This window comes from Stegostoma tigrinum, unplaced genomic scaffold, assembly GCF_030684315.1.
Source record: "Stegostoma tigrinum isolate sSteTig4 unplaced genomic scaffold, sSteTig4.hap1 scaffold_49, whole genome shotgun sequence".
Lineage (NCBI taxonomy): Eukaryota > Metazoa > Chordata > Chondrichthyes > Orectolobiformes > Stegostomatidae > Stegostoma > Stegostoma tigrinum.
In genome coordinates, this window is record NW_026728419.1 from 4,235,442 (window position 1) to 4,248,549 (window position 13,108).

The window sequence follows — 13,108 nt, forward strand, 5'->3', positions numbered from 1 at the left end:
CCTTTAGGGAAGGACATCTGACCAGATCTGGCCGACATATGACTTCAGACCCACAATAAAATGGCTGACTCTTAACTATCCCTGAGCAGTTGCCCAATGCAATCAGCAGTAGGCACTGAACACTGGCCCATCCAATGACGCCGTCATCCCATGAATGAAGAAATGAAAGGGTATATTTTCCTTCCAACCCTCTGCAAACATTGCAGCAATTCATTCTGGCTTTGGAACATTGTTCAGGTTCTTGCCACTCACTGTAACACTCTCACCACCTCCCAACACCTTCATCTCTCCCTGTTCCTATCATCTTGTGGAACCCCAGCAACGTTTCCTCTTCCTACTACATTCCTCCTGCGAGGGGACCCCTTGCAACCCCTTTATCAGCTACTTCTATATTTTGGTAGTTCGTTGTCATTTTCTGAAACACACTCTTTCCCTTTAGATTTGTTAAGTATTTTTTGGTTGTCTTCTAAGACTTTCTGAATTGAATCTGATACTTTATGCCCTGAGTGAGATGCATGTAGGACTTCCCAGCTGGGTTCTGGTCTGTTTCAACGGAAAGCCCTTTTCTGAATGTTTTTCAGTGTTCCTTCAAATGTTTTCCACTGTTCATTTGCAGCCATACATTTCAATCTCTTTACCCTGTTTCCCCTGGTCAGTTCCCCCGTCAAACCCATGTAATCGACATTGTTTCTGTTTCTGATTGTTGTCTGTTATTTGTGTGATCACTTTAAAACCTCATAATGCCTTTGAATTACACTTTTTCCAAGTTTCCGGAGGATCTCTCGGTGTGACTTTACTCATTCACTCAGCTTTATGACACAATGGTCGATCTGGGACAGTGACATCCCCAGCCAGTTGCACAACGTGTTATGCAAAGAAACACTGACAAAAACAATCTCCGAGATCCTCTTCGAATGTCGCTGTCTTATTGCATATACTTTGTCCATGCCAAAAACGAACAGTATCATGTACCTTTTACCAAAATTTCCTGCCACAAACCAGTTCACTCAAGAATAGTTTTAGTGAATCTCTGTTGCTTCCTGTCCCTTTCTGCTTGTCTTCAACCACATTGCCATGCTGTTCCAATGCTTCACATTTTGGGTTCGGACTTAGAAATCTCCTTTCACCTGAACCTTGTCCCAACATCCTCTCTGTCAGTTTCCAGGCCTGTCCATAAATGCCCCACCATGATTGGCCAGGACACTGGTCCCAGCACAGTTCCAGTTATTATTTATTCACTCACGAGATGTGGGTGTCTCTGGCTGGCTGGCATTAATTGCTCACCCCTGGCTGCCCTTGAACTGAATGGCTTGCCATTCCATTTCAGAGGATAATTGTGAGTCAACCATGTTCCTGTGGGCCTGAAGTCACATGTAGGCCTGACAAGGTAATGCTGGCAGATTTCATTCCCTAATTACTGAGTCAGATTTGATCATGACTCTGCCATGGGAAGCCTACTTTAAGCTTTGTTGTACTATAACTTCCGAAGACAGCAGAGGGAATTCACAGTTCTCATTCCAGGCCTGTGCTGCCTTTGTGAGGATCAGCGCAACTGAAGTGAAAGCAAATCTTCCACAAGAGAGTGGAAATGCTGCTCTGATCTTTGTTTTGTGATTTCCCCCTTGATGACTGTATCTGTGTCATGACTCGTGGACTGGTGTCTTCAACCATTCTAACTCCTCTAAGTGCTCCTTTTTCTGTCACCACCTCCCCTCTCTACAATCCCTCCATATATTTGTAATATACTCCAATCCTGACCACTATCCCTATCTCTGTAATTTGTTTCGGTCTCTGCAACTTGCCTTATCTCAGTAGTATCCTCCTCCAGTAACTGGAGCCATAGAGTTGTGCAGCATGGAAAGTGACCCCTAGACCCAACTCATCCATATGGCTAAGGTTTCCTGAACTGAACAAGTCACATTTGCCTGAATTTGGCACATTCGTTTCAAAACTTTCCTGTCTGTGTATCTGCCCCAATAACTTTTCATTGTTGTAGCTTCGTCTGGCAGCTCGTTCCATGTATGCACCATTCTCTGCATGGTAAATGTTACCTCTCGGGTCTCCTTTAAACATTTTCCCTCTCACCTCAAACCTCTTCCCTCTAGTTTTGGATTCCCCTTCCCTGGGGGGAGGGGGGTTGGGGGACAGATGTTGGCTGTTCATCTTAACTATGCTGCTCAGGCATTCATATACCTCTAAAAGTTCACCTCTCAGTCTCCTGCCCTTGAGTCAGACGTCTGTGCTTGGGTGTGACAAATTCATCCCTGATTCCCAAAAGTACTCTGAAATACTTGATTAAGCTTTTTAAGACCTTCACCACCTGTCTCTTGTAGTCTAGACTCTTTTCAAGACATCACTCTTTATCTCCCTGAATTTCCTGGTCTTTCTCCACAGTCAGTGCTGACATGAAATACTGTTTCGTATTTCACCCACCTCCTGTGGTTCTCCATATCAGTATCCTCGTTCATGTGTCTGCAGCCCTATTTCCTCCCTTATCACTCTTTTGCCCTTGATATACCTATGGAATCTCTTTGTAATTTCCTTAACTTTGGCCAATAATGTTATCTCACATCCCTTTTTGTCCTCTGGAATTCCTTCATAAAGTTTATTTCTACATTCCCATAGTCCTCAAAAGATTCATCAATCCAGCTCTTTATCCCCTCTTTCTTAACCTGAGCGCCTCTGCCACCAGTCATCCAGAGTTTCCTCCTCCTGTCAGCATTGTCCTTCGCACTAACAGGAACATGCCGGCTCTGACCTCTCCCCTTTGAAAGTTTCCAACTTGCCAGATGCCCCTTTACCTGTAAATAGCCTCCCCTACCATCTTTTGAAAATTCCTGTCAAATACCATCAAAATTGTTCTTGCCCCACTTTATAACTTTAGCTTGTGGACCAGGCCATTCTTTTTCCATAGCTATTTTCAGAGTAATAAAATTATGAGTCACGTTCCCAAAGTGCTGCCCCAATGACACCTCAGTCCCTTGCCCGACTTGGTTTCGCACGTGGAGGTCAGGATTTGCCCCTTCTCCAGTCAGGCCATCTTAGTATTGTTTGAGAGAGTTTTTCTTAACATACTTAACAAATTCTTCCAATCAAAGCGCTTAACACTGTGGCAGTACCAGCCCAAGTTTGGTAAAATAGAAACCCTGACGATTACATACCTATTATTATTACAGATATCTAAGATCTCCCAACATATGTGCCCCTCAATCACCCACCGACTTTGGGGGACCTGCTGTACAATTGTATCAAAGCGATCAAGCATTCTCTTTCTTTCAGTTCCACTAAAATCGCCTCACTGGACGAACGCCAGCAATATTCTCTATAAATGCTGCTGTCATGCTGTCCCATTCAAAAATAGCTCTTCCCTCCCATCTTGCCTCAAGCTACTATACTTCCTGTAGTGCCTGTACCCTGGATCATTGATCTGCTCGTCGTTTCTCTCCATCAGCTGTGTTTCTGTATTACCTTTTGATATCCCAGACGCTGTTCCCACCTGTGCCCTCAATTTATCTGTCTTATCTGTACGGTCCATTGCATTGAAATACATGCAGTTTAATTCCTCAGTTTTACCTCATTTTCTGCCCTGGTCTTGCCTGCCTTGTCTAGTTAAATTGCTGCCTTGAACTTCTGTGCCAGCCTCTTCTTGCCTCAGTACGGTTTCGGGCCCCACACCCCTTCTAGGCTGCATAAAATCTTTTGGGTACCTCTGAGGATTCACGTTGCCCTTCCCCGAGTTCACTTGACTTCACCACCCTGTCTGTCTGTGTTGACACCTTCAGTGATCTATTTACGTGTGTACCAAGACCCTCTTGTTTTTCAGTTCTCGGCCTGTACCTACAGTTCATTACGTCCTTCACTTACTATACCTCCGAAAGCATATTACTTCACACTTTTTAGAAATAAGTGCCATCTGCGATTCCTCTGCAAAGTTCATCAGCCGATCAATATCAGACTGTAGTTTGAGATGATCCACCTCACTATGGACAACACCCCTAACTTTCGTATCATATACAAACCTACGATGAAATCTTGTGGTTTCACAACCAAGTCAGTAACGTACATAGTAAAATCTGAGGCAGGATGAACACAGCAGGCCAAGCAGCATCTCAGGAGCACAAAAGCTGACGTTTCGGGCCTAGACCCTTCATCAGAGAGGGCGATGGGGAGAGGGAACTGGAATAAATAGGGAGAGAGGGGGAGGCGGACCGAAGATGGAGAGTCAAGAAGATAGGTGGAGAGAGTGTAGGTGGGGAGGTAGGGAGGGGATAGGTCAGTCCAGGGAAGACGGACAGGTCCAGGAGGTGGGATGAGGTTAGTAGGTAGCTGGGGGTGCGGCTTGGGGTGGGAGGAAGGGATGGGTGAGAGGAAGAACCGGTTAGGGAGGCAGAGACAGGTTGGACTGGTTTTGGGATGCAGTGGGTCGGGGGGAAGAGCTGGGCTGGTAGTGTGGTATTGGGGGGAGGGGACGAACTGGGCTGGTTTAGGGATGCAGTAGGGGAAAGGGAGATTTTGAAACTGGTGAAGTCCACATTGATACCATATGGCTGCAGGGTTCCCAGGCGGAATATGAGTTGCTGTTCCTGCAACCTTCGGGTGGCATCATTGTGGCAGTGCAGGAGGCCCATGATGGACATGTCATCTAGAGAGTGGGAGGGGGAGTGGAAATGGTTTGCGACTGGGAGGTGCAGTTGTTTGTTGCGAACTGAGCGGAGGTGTTCTGCAAAGTGGTCCCCAAGCCTCCGCTTGGTATCCCCAATGTAGGGGAAGCCGCACCGGGTACAGTGGATGCAGTATACCACATTGGCAGATGTGCAGGTGAACCTCTGCTTAAAGGGACCGCTTTGCAGAACACCTCCGCTCAGTTCGCAACAAACAACTGCACCTCCCAGTCGCAAACCATTTCCACTCCCCCTCCCATTCTCTAGATGACATGTCCATCATGGGCCTCCTGCACTGCCACAATGATGCCACCCGTAGGATGCAGGAACAGCAACTCATATTCCGCCTGGGAACCCTGCAGCCATATGCTATCAATGTGGACTTCACCAGTTTCAAAATATCCCCTTCCCCTACTGCATCCCTAAACCAGCCCAGTTCGTCCCCTCCCCCCACTGCACCACACAACCAGCCCAGCTCTCCCCCCCCCCACCCACTGCATCCCAAAACCAGTCCAACCTGTCTCTGCCTCCCTAACCGGTTCTTGCTCTCACCCATCCCTTCCTCCCACCCCAAGCCGCACCCCCAGCTACCTACTAACCTCATCCCACCTCCTGGACCTGTCCGTCTACCCTGGACTGACCTATCCCCTCCCTACCTCCCCACCTACACTCTCTCCACCTATCTTCTTGACTCTCCATCTTCGGTCCGCCTCCCCCTCTCTCCCTATTTATTCCAGTTCCCTCTCCCCATCGCACTCTCTGATGAAGGGTCTAGGCCCGAAACTTCAGCTTTTGTGCTCCTGAGATGCTGCTTGGCCTGCTGTGTTCATCCAGCCTCACATTTCGTTATCTTGGAATTCTCCAGCATCTGCAGTTCCCATTATCTCTAACGTACATAATAAACATCATTGGACGCTTTACAGATCCATGTGGCTTGCTGATAGTCAAAGACTTTAATCACAAAAATAAAACTCCACCAGTTTGGATCTCTTTTGTCAACTTGCCTCAAACTCCATGAGTTCTTACCTTTTGAACCGACCTTCCATGCCGGATGTTGTCACAGGCCTTCCTGCGGGTCTTTGCAAACCACTTCATCTGCACTGCCCTCATCAATATTTGTCGGCACAATTTCAAAGAACTTGACTGAATTCATCAGACATGATCTCCCTTTACCAAAACCGTGCTGACTACCCCTAATCGATTCCTTCCTTTGCAAGTCTTGGATCAACCTTGCCCTCAGATTTTTTTTTCCAATAAGTTCCCTCCCACGGATATCAGATTGTCTGCTTTCCAATTACCTGGCCATTCTCTGATGCCCTTCTTGAGGAAAGGAAACACATTAACTGTCCTCCAGACATTCAGCACATCACCTGTGGCCACCAAGACATTAAATGTAACTGCCAGGCCTTATCAATCTCCTTCCTTGCCTCTTATAGCAGCCTGGGATACATTTCATTGGGCACTGGTGATTTATCCACCATTACCCTTGCAAAAGCATTTAATTCCTGCTTCTTATTGATCGTAACATGTTCGAGGACCTCACCATCTTAACTGAAGTCCCTGACTACAATGCATTTCTCTTTTGTGAACACAGGTGAGAAGCATAAATTTCTGACCTCACCTACTTCCTCTTGCTCTATGCAAAATACGCCCCTTCGCTTTCAAACAGTCTTCACTCTCCATGGTAATCCTCTTCCTCTAACTAAATTTATAAAATACCTTGTGGCTTTTCCCTTAACAGTACCTGCCAAAGGTAATTCTAGACCATTGTTTGCCCTTCATTTTTAACGACCACCTTTTGCAAACTCTATACTTTTGAAGGCCTGTACCTATTTTCATTGTGCAGTATTTTATTTACCAAACTCATATCAATTCATCAGCATTCACTGAAATTCTACATTTTTCATTCTCTCTTTGCGGAACACAATGGCCCTGGATTCTGATTGCACCACTTTATAATGGTCCCACTTTCCAATTATAGACTCGATTGCAAGTAATTCTTCCTCCAGTCTATATGTGCCAGATCCTGTCTCATGATAGTGATAATGCTGAGTGATAGAAGTGATCTTCTGATAATTGTCTTTCACCATATTTAGACACTTAACTTCCACACTATCCTTATCGATTTCCATAACAACATTCATATTTCGAGTCATTATCTCCCTACCCCCACCAAACAAATGGTGGGAGGAGGAAACTTTATTTGGCTTTTCAGTTGCATTTTAACAGGGTCCCACTGAAGAAGCGAATAAACAAATCGGGACCACGTGGACTTGGAGGTGATGTGCTGTCATGCGTTTGAGAATTGTTCAAAATAGAGAAAAGCGCATGATAATAAATAGTTGGTTTGTCAGCTCACAGGCTGTGCGTTTTTTTTTAGACCAAGGATTCATGTTTGGGCTCCAGTTATTTACAAATTCCTGTCGATGATTGAGGTGTACAGATGAAATCTTATGTTTTCATGTTGGTTGATGGCATGACCACAGCTGAGATTTTGGGCTGCACAGAGAATGCAAAGAGGATGAAGGGGACATGAATAGTCTCTGAGTTTCATCGCATATTAATGCATGGGATATGGCCATCACTGGCTCTGTCATCATTTAATTCCGATATCTAATTGCCTGGACAAGATGGTGGTAGTTCTTAGCAATGTTAACTTTGGTTTCTCATCACATATGTTGAGCTTTTTAATGTATCAATAGATTTACTTTTTGGTCTAAATTCCAAAGAGTTCAGGTTCGTTCTTTTCCATGTCTTCTCATGAAAATCCTTTCATCAACAAGATCAATCTTCTGATTCTTCTCTAGAATGCCTCCATGGAAAGATTTATTGCCCCGAATATAGGGAATACTGTTCACAGCATTCTCGGTGTGGACCAAGTTATGCATTCTCGTGTTTTTACAAAACTTCCCTATTTCCATTCTCTATTCCATTTGAAATGCCAGCATTCCATTTTCCTTCTCTATGACCTGCTGAATATTCATGCAACCTTTTGAGTTTAATACACAATGAATCCCAAGTTGCAATCAATCTGAAACTAAGAGGTGACAGTAATAATCAGGCAAGGACTGGAATGTGTGATAAAATATAAGCCAGGAATGACAGCTGCACACTTAGAAATCAATGGGAGACATAATACTTCGGGTTATAAATTACAGGAATGAAGTAAGGTCATTCACTCTATCGAGTCTGCTGCACAATTGAGTCTGCTGCACAATTTGATTGTGCCTTATATCTGTCTCAAACTCACTCTCTTGCCTTGATCCGTTTGAATCTTGATCCCCTTATTCATCAAGAACCTACCTATCTCTATTTCCAATTCATGCAGTGATTTCACCTCCGCAGCCCTCTGTGGCAATGTACAGATTCAGTACCCTCTGGCTGAAGAAATCCCTCCACATCTCTGTTCTAAAGGGTGAGAGATAATGGGAACTGCAGATGCTGGAGAATCCAAGATGATAAAATGTGAGGCTGGATGAACACAGCAGCCCAAGCAGCATCTCAGGAGCACAAAAGCTGACGTTTCGGGCCTAGACCCTTCATCAGAGAGGGGGATGGGGTGAGGGTTCTGGAATAAATAGGGAGAGAGGGGGAGGGGGAGGCAGACCGAAGATGGAGAGAAAAGAAGATAGGTGGAGAGAGTATAGGTGGGGTGGTAGGGAGGAGATAGGTCAGTCCAGGGAAGACGGACAGGTCAAGGACGTGGGATGAGGTTGGTAGGTAGGAGATGGAGGTGCGGCTTGGGGTGTGAGGAAGGGTTGGGTGAGAGAAAGAACAGGTTAGGGAGGCAGAGACAGTTTGGACTGGTTTTGGGATGCAGTGGGTGGAGGGGAAGAGCTGGGCTGGTAGTGTGGTATTGGGGGGAGGGGTCGAACTGGGCTGGTTTAGGGATGCGGTGGGGGAAGGGGAGATTTTGAAGCTGGTGAAGTCCGCATTGATGCCAATAGGCTGCAGGGTTCCCAAGCGAAATATGAGTTGCTGTTCCTGCAACCTTCGGGTGGCATCATTGTGACACTGCAGGAGGCCCATGATGGACATGTCATCTAAAGAATGGGAGGGGGAGTGGAAATGGTTTGCGACTGGGAGGTGTAGTTGTTTGTTGCGAACCGAGCGGAGGTGTTCTGCAAAGCAGTCCCCAAGCCTTGCGGACCGCTTTGCAGAACACCTCCGCTCGGTTCGCTACAAACAACTGCACCTCCCAGTCGCAAACCATTTCCACTCCCCGTCCCATTCTTTAGATGACATGACAATCATGGGCCTCCTGCAGTGCCACAATGATGCCACCCGAAGGTTACAGGAACAGCAACTCATATTCCGCTTGGCAACCCTGCAGCCCAATGGTATCAATGTGGACTTCACCAGCTTCAAAATCTCCCCTTACCCCACCGCATCCCAAAACCAGCCCAGCTCTTTCCCTCCACCCATTGCATCCCAAAACCAGTCCAACCTGTCTCTGCCTCCCTAACCTGTTCTTCCTCTCACCCATCCCTTCCTCCCACCCCAAGCCGCACCCCCATCTCCTACCTACTAACCTCATCCCAACTCCTTGACCTGTCTGTCTTCCCTGGACTGACCTATCCCCTCCCTACCTCCCCACCTATACTCTCTCCACCTATCTTCTTTTCTCTCCATCTTCTGTCCGCCTCCCCCTCCCCCTCTCTCCCTATTTATTCCAGAACCCTCTCCCCATCCCCCTCTCTGATGAAGGGTCTAGGCCCGAAACATCAGCTTTTGTGCTCCTGAGATTCTGCTTGGCCTGCTGTGTTCATCCAGCCTCACATTTTATTATCTCTGTTCTAAAGGGTTATGCCTTCACACAGAGGCTGTCGCCTAGCCTCTCCTACCAATCGAAACATCTTCTCCACTTCCACTCTCTCCACACCCCTCCGTATTCTGTCAGTTTGGATGCATTTGCGCGTCTTCCATCGAAACCTCATCAAATACAGCCCCAGAACCCTTAACTAACTGTGCTTCAGATTGTTTGCCATTCAGAAAATAGTCGGCATGATTCCACCCTACATCAGGTGTAACCCTAAGGAGTTTCAAATCCATCGCCTTAATCACTTGGCCATAAATATGTGATTGCACTCGCATGGTCTCTCGCACTGTATTTTTTTATTGAATATCGCTGTTGTGAGGATGCAGATGAATATGTCACCTGATTCCGGGACAAAAATAGCTCCCATTTGTGAAATGTTTCATGACCTTAAGTCTACTGCCTCACATTTTCCTCTCTTTGTGATAATAATACAGGTTTGTTGTTTCTAAACATGGGCCTCTTGCATACTCAGAGAATCAAAATGAAAATGTAACAGATAACGACAAAACAAGCTCACTGCCTGGTTGAGGGGATCCTGCAGTTTTCAAACTTCCTCAAATGGAACAAGAAATAATTGCAAGTGTGTTTGTGTCATTCACACAATTGGACACTTTTTGTGTGAAACCAGCAGAACTGCAGATTCCAGTTGGTAGGATTCAAACAACACGTGAGCGAACCCAGTGCATTACCAACCCATTACTTAACCACTCAGCCACGATTGTGTCAAAGTTTACAGCTCACAGTCGCCTCTTGCATTGGATTTCATCTGCAAATATCGCTGTTTAGGGTTGCTGGCTGGAAATCCCAAGCAAATCTGTAGAGAAAATCCTTACCATTCCGGTATTATTGCATGGCCTTTCTGATTTCTCTGTTACTTTTTCCTCTCTATTGGGAAAGAATCAACTTTGTTGTTTCAAAGCATGGTCATCTTGTATTCTCCATGAACATGGTAAACATTGAATGTGGAGAAATATTGCACTTAGTAATGTACTAGTGAAGTCCCAGCAACGTTCAACATTGTGGCCATTTATTCTTTTAAGTATATTTTAGGAGAAATTGGTGGATTTTTGCCCGGATAATTTGTAGCCATGAACATTGAACAGAGAAGGCAAAAGAAACTAACTCAGTGACAACAAGAACTGCAGACACTGGAGTCAGAGATTCTATGGAGCTGGAGGAACACAGCAGGCCAGGCAGCATCAGAGAAGCAGAAACTGACCATTTGGCTTTTAATCAAAACACCGAGTGTTTTGGGCAGTGTCAGGGACAAAACTATGGTTTATTAATGCCCAGCCAGCATTCTCTGGCTCTTGCTGTGCAAATTTACAATGTGTGAAGATGCCTACAAATATTTCCAGCTAAACTGCCAATGTTCCAACTTCACAACGTTCACTGATATTGTAATGGTGCTCTCAATCTCTTCTGATTTTTATCCCCCTCTCCTTTTAATGTCATCATCAGCAACTTCCTCAGAAATAACCCTGTACCTTACCATACTACAGACAACTGACCTTCCTTTGCAGTACTTGTACCTGGAATCCACAAGGTTATATCCATGGTGTGTCATATTTCTCATCAACATGCTTCCACTGATGGAATCATCGAAATGTGCTGTTAATTTTCACACATCCACTGACAACAACCAGATCTAGCTCAACACCCTCCCTATCCACTCCAACATTTCAGGAATATCCTCCATTTTACACTTTACAAATCCATGCCATCGTATTTGATTGCTGCTGCAAGTTCCATTCCCCAATTTCCAAGTACTTTCCTATCCGGTAACTGTCTAAAGCTGAAGAATGACACATGGCAAGTGATTAAAATGGAGAAACGTCGTACAGTGCTGTCTGATCCAACAGTAGCCTGCACAGCTACTGCCTTTGCTGTCCTGTTTTGTATATCGTTGGATATCGGAGCTTGTTCTGAGAAAAATAAAGAAACAACCAAATTCACATCTAACCTTGGAGATAACCTATGGGTGGGAACTCACAATAGGAGAGCAGCAAAATGGCCTTTGAAAATGTAACTTTTAGTTTCTTTTTGTAAATGTACAGTAGTGAGGAGAGTTTTATCTTATAATATGTTGTTATTGAGATCTGCCTCTTGGTTTTAAATTTTTAAAATTTAACAAAGTTATCAGCTATTCTGGAGCAGTGTTTTTAGAGCATTAAGTCTGTTCTTTCCTGGGTCTGTAGATTGTTGAGATGCAAAGATGGTCTTTAGTACAGTGATGTGCTCTTTACGTTGAATGTGGGAGTTTAGGGAGAGTTTCCATTTTATAGATGACTATGCCCAAAGCAAGTGTGTTAGGCTGCAAATCATACAGGATTGCATGGATTGGTTGGAGTGGCAGTTAGAGACAAGTAGAAATTTACACTAGCAAGGGGAAAGGATGGATGTCAGTTGCAGGGAGAGAGATAAACTGAAGATGCAGTCAGGTAGTGGTTGACCTCCAGGAAAGGGAGATGGAGTCAGGTATTGCAGGAGTCTCCTGTGGCTATCCCCATCTCAAACAAGTGCGCTGTGTTGAAAAATGTGGGGAGTGGTGGATTCTTTGGAGAATGCAGCACTGACAACCAGTTTCCTGGTCTAGAGACTGTCTCTAAGGTGACACCAGTTCCAGGCCATTGATTATGAGAGGGGACTTTCTAGCCAGAGGTACAGACAGGTGTTTCTGCAGCTGACAGCGAGACATCAGAATGATGTATTGCCTCCTTGGAGCCAGAATCAAAGGTATCTCAGAGAGAGTATGAAATATGCTCAAAGGCGAGAGAGATCAGCAGGGGGTCATTGTACACATTGGAAATAATGACACAGGAAGAGAACAGATGAGATTATGAGGAGACAATATAGGAAGTTAAGCAAGAATTTAAAAATTAGCTCATCAAAGATAGAAATATCTGGATTATTCACAGGGCCACAAGCTAGTGGGGGTAGGAACATGAGGCTAGAGCAGATGAATGCATGGTTGAGGAGCTTGTGCAGAGGAGAAGAATCCACATTTTTGGAACGCTGGAATTTCTTCTGGGGTAGGAACCACCTGTACAAGAAGGACGGATTGGATATGAATTGGAAGGGAGCAAATATACTGGCAGGGAAGTTTGCGAGAGATGCTCGGGAGGATTTAAACTGGAGGGGTAGGGGAGGGGATGTTTTGTGATCCAGGGAGACCGTGAAGAAAGAGATCAGTCTGAGACTGGTTAGGTTGGGAAAAATTGTAAGTCAAACGGACAGGGCAGACAGGAAACAAGTAGAGAACTGCATTTATTTCAATGAAAAATCCCCAGCAGGCAAGGCTGATGACCTTGGAACATGGCTCAGAATGCGAGACTGGGATAGCAGAGAGACATGGCTCGGGAATAGACAGGACTGGCAGCTTCATGGTTCAGGAATAGATGCTATAGTAAAGATCAACAGAAGATGTTTGGACAAGAGAGGATGTGGAGTTGCACTTTTGAAGAAGGGTAACATTGCAGCTATATTTATCCAAAGAAGCCCAGGGATGTTATTTGGCTGGAATTGAGAAATAAGAAAGGTTTGATCACATTACTGCAAGTGGAAATCGATAAACAAATATGAAAGACCATCTCAGCTATCTGTAAGAATAATAGGTGGTTATGGAAGG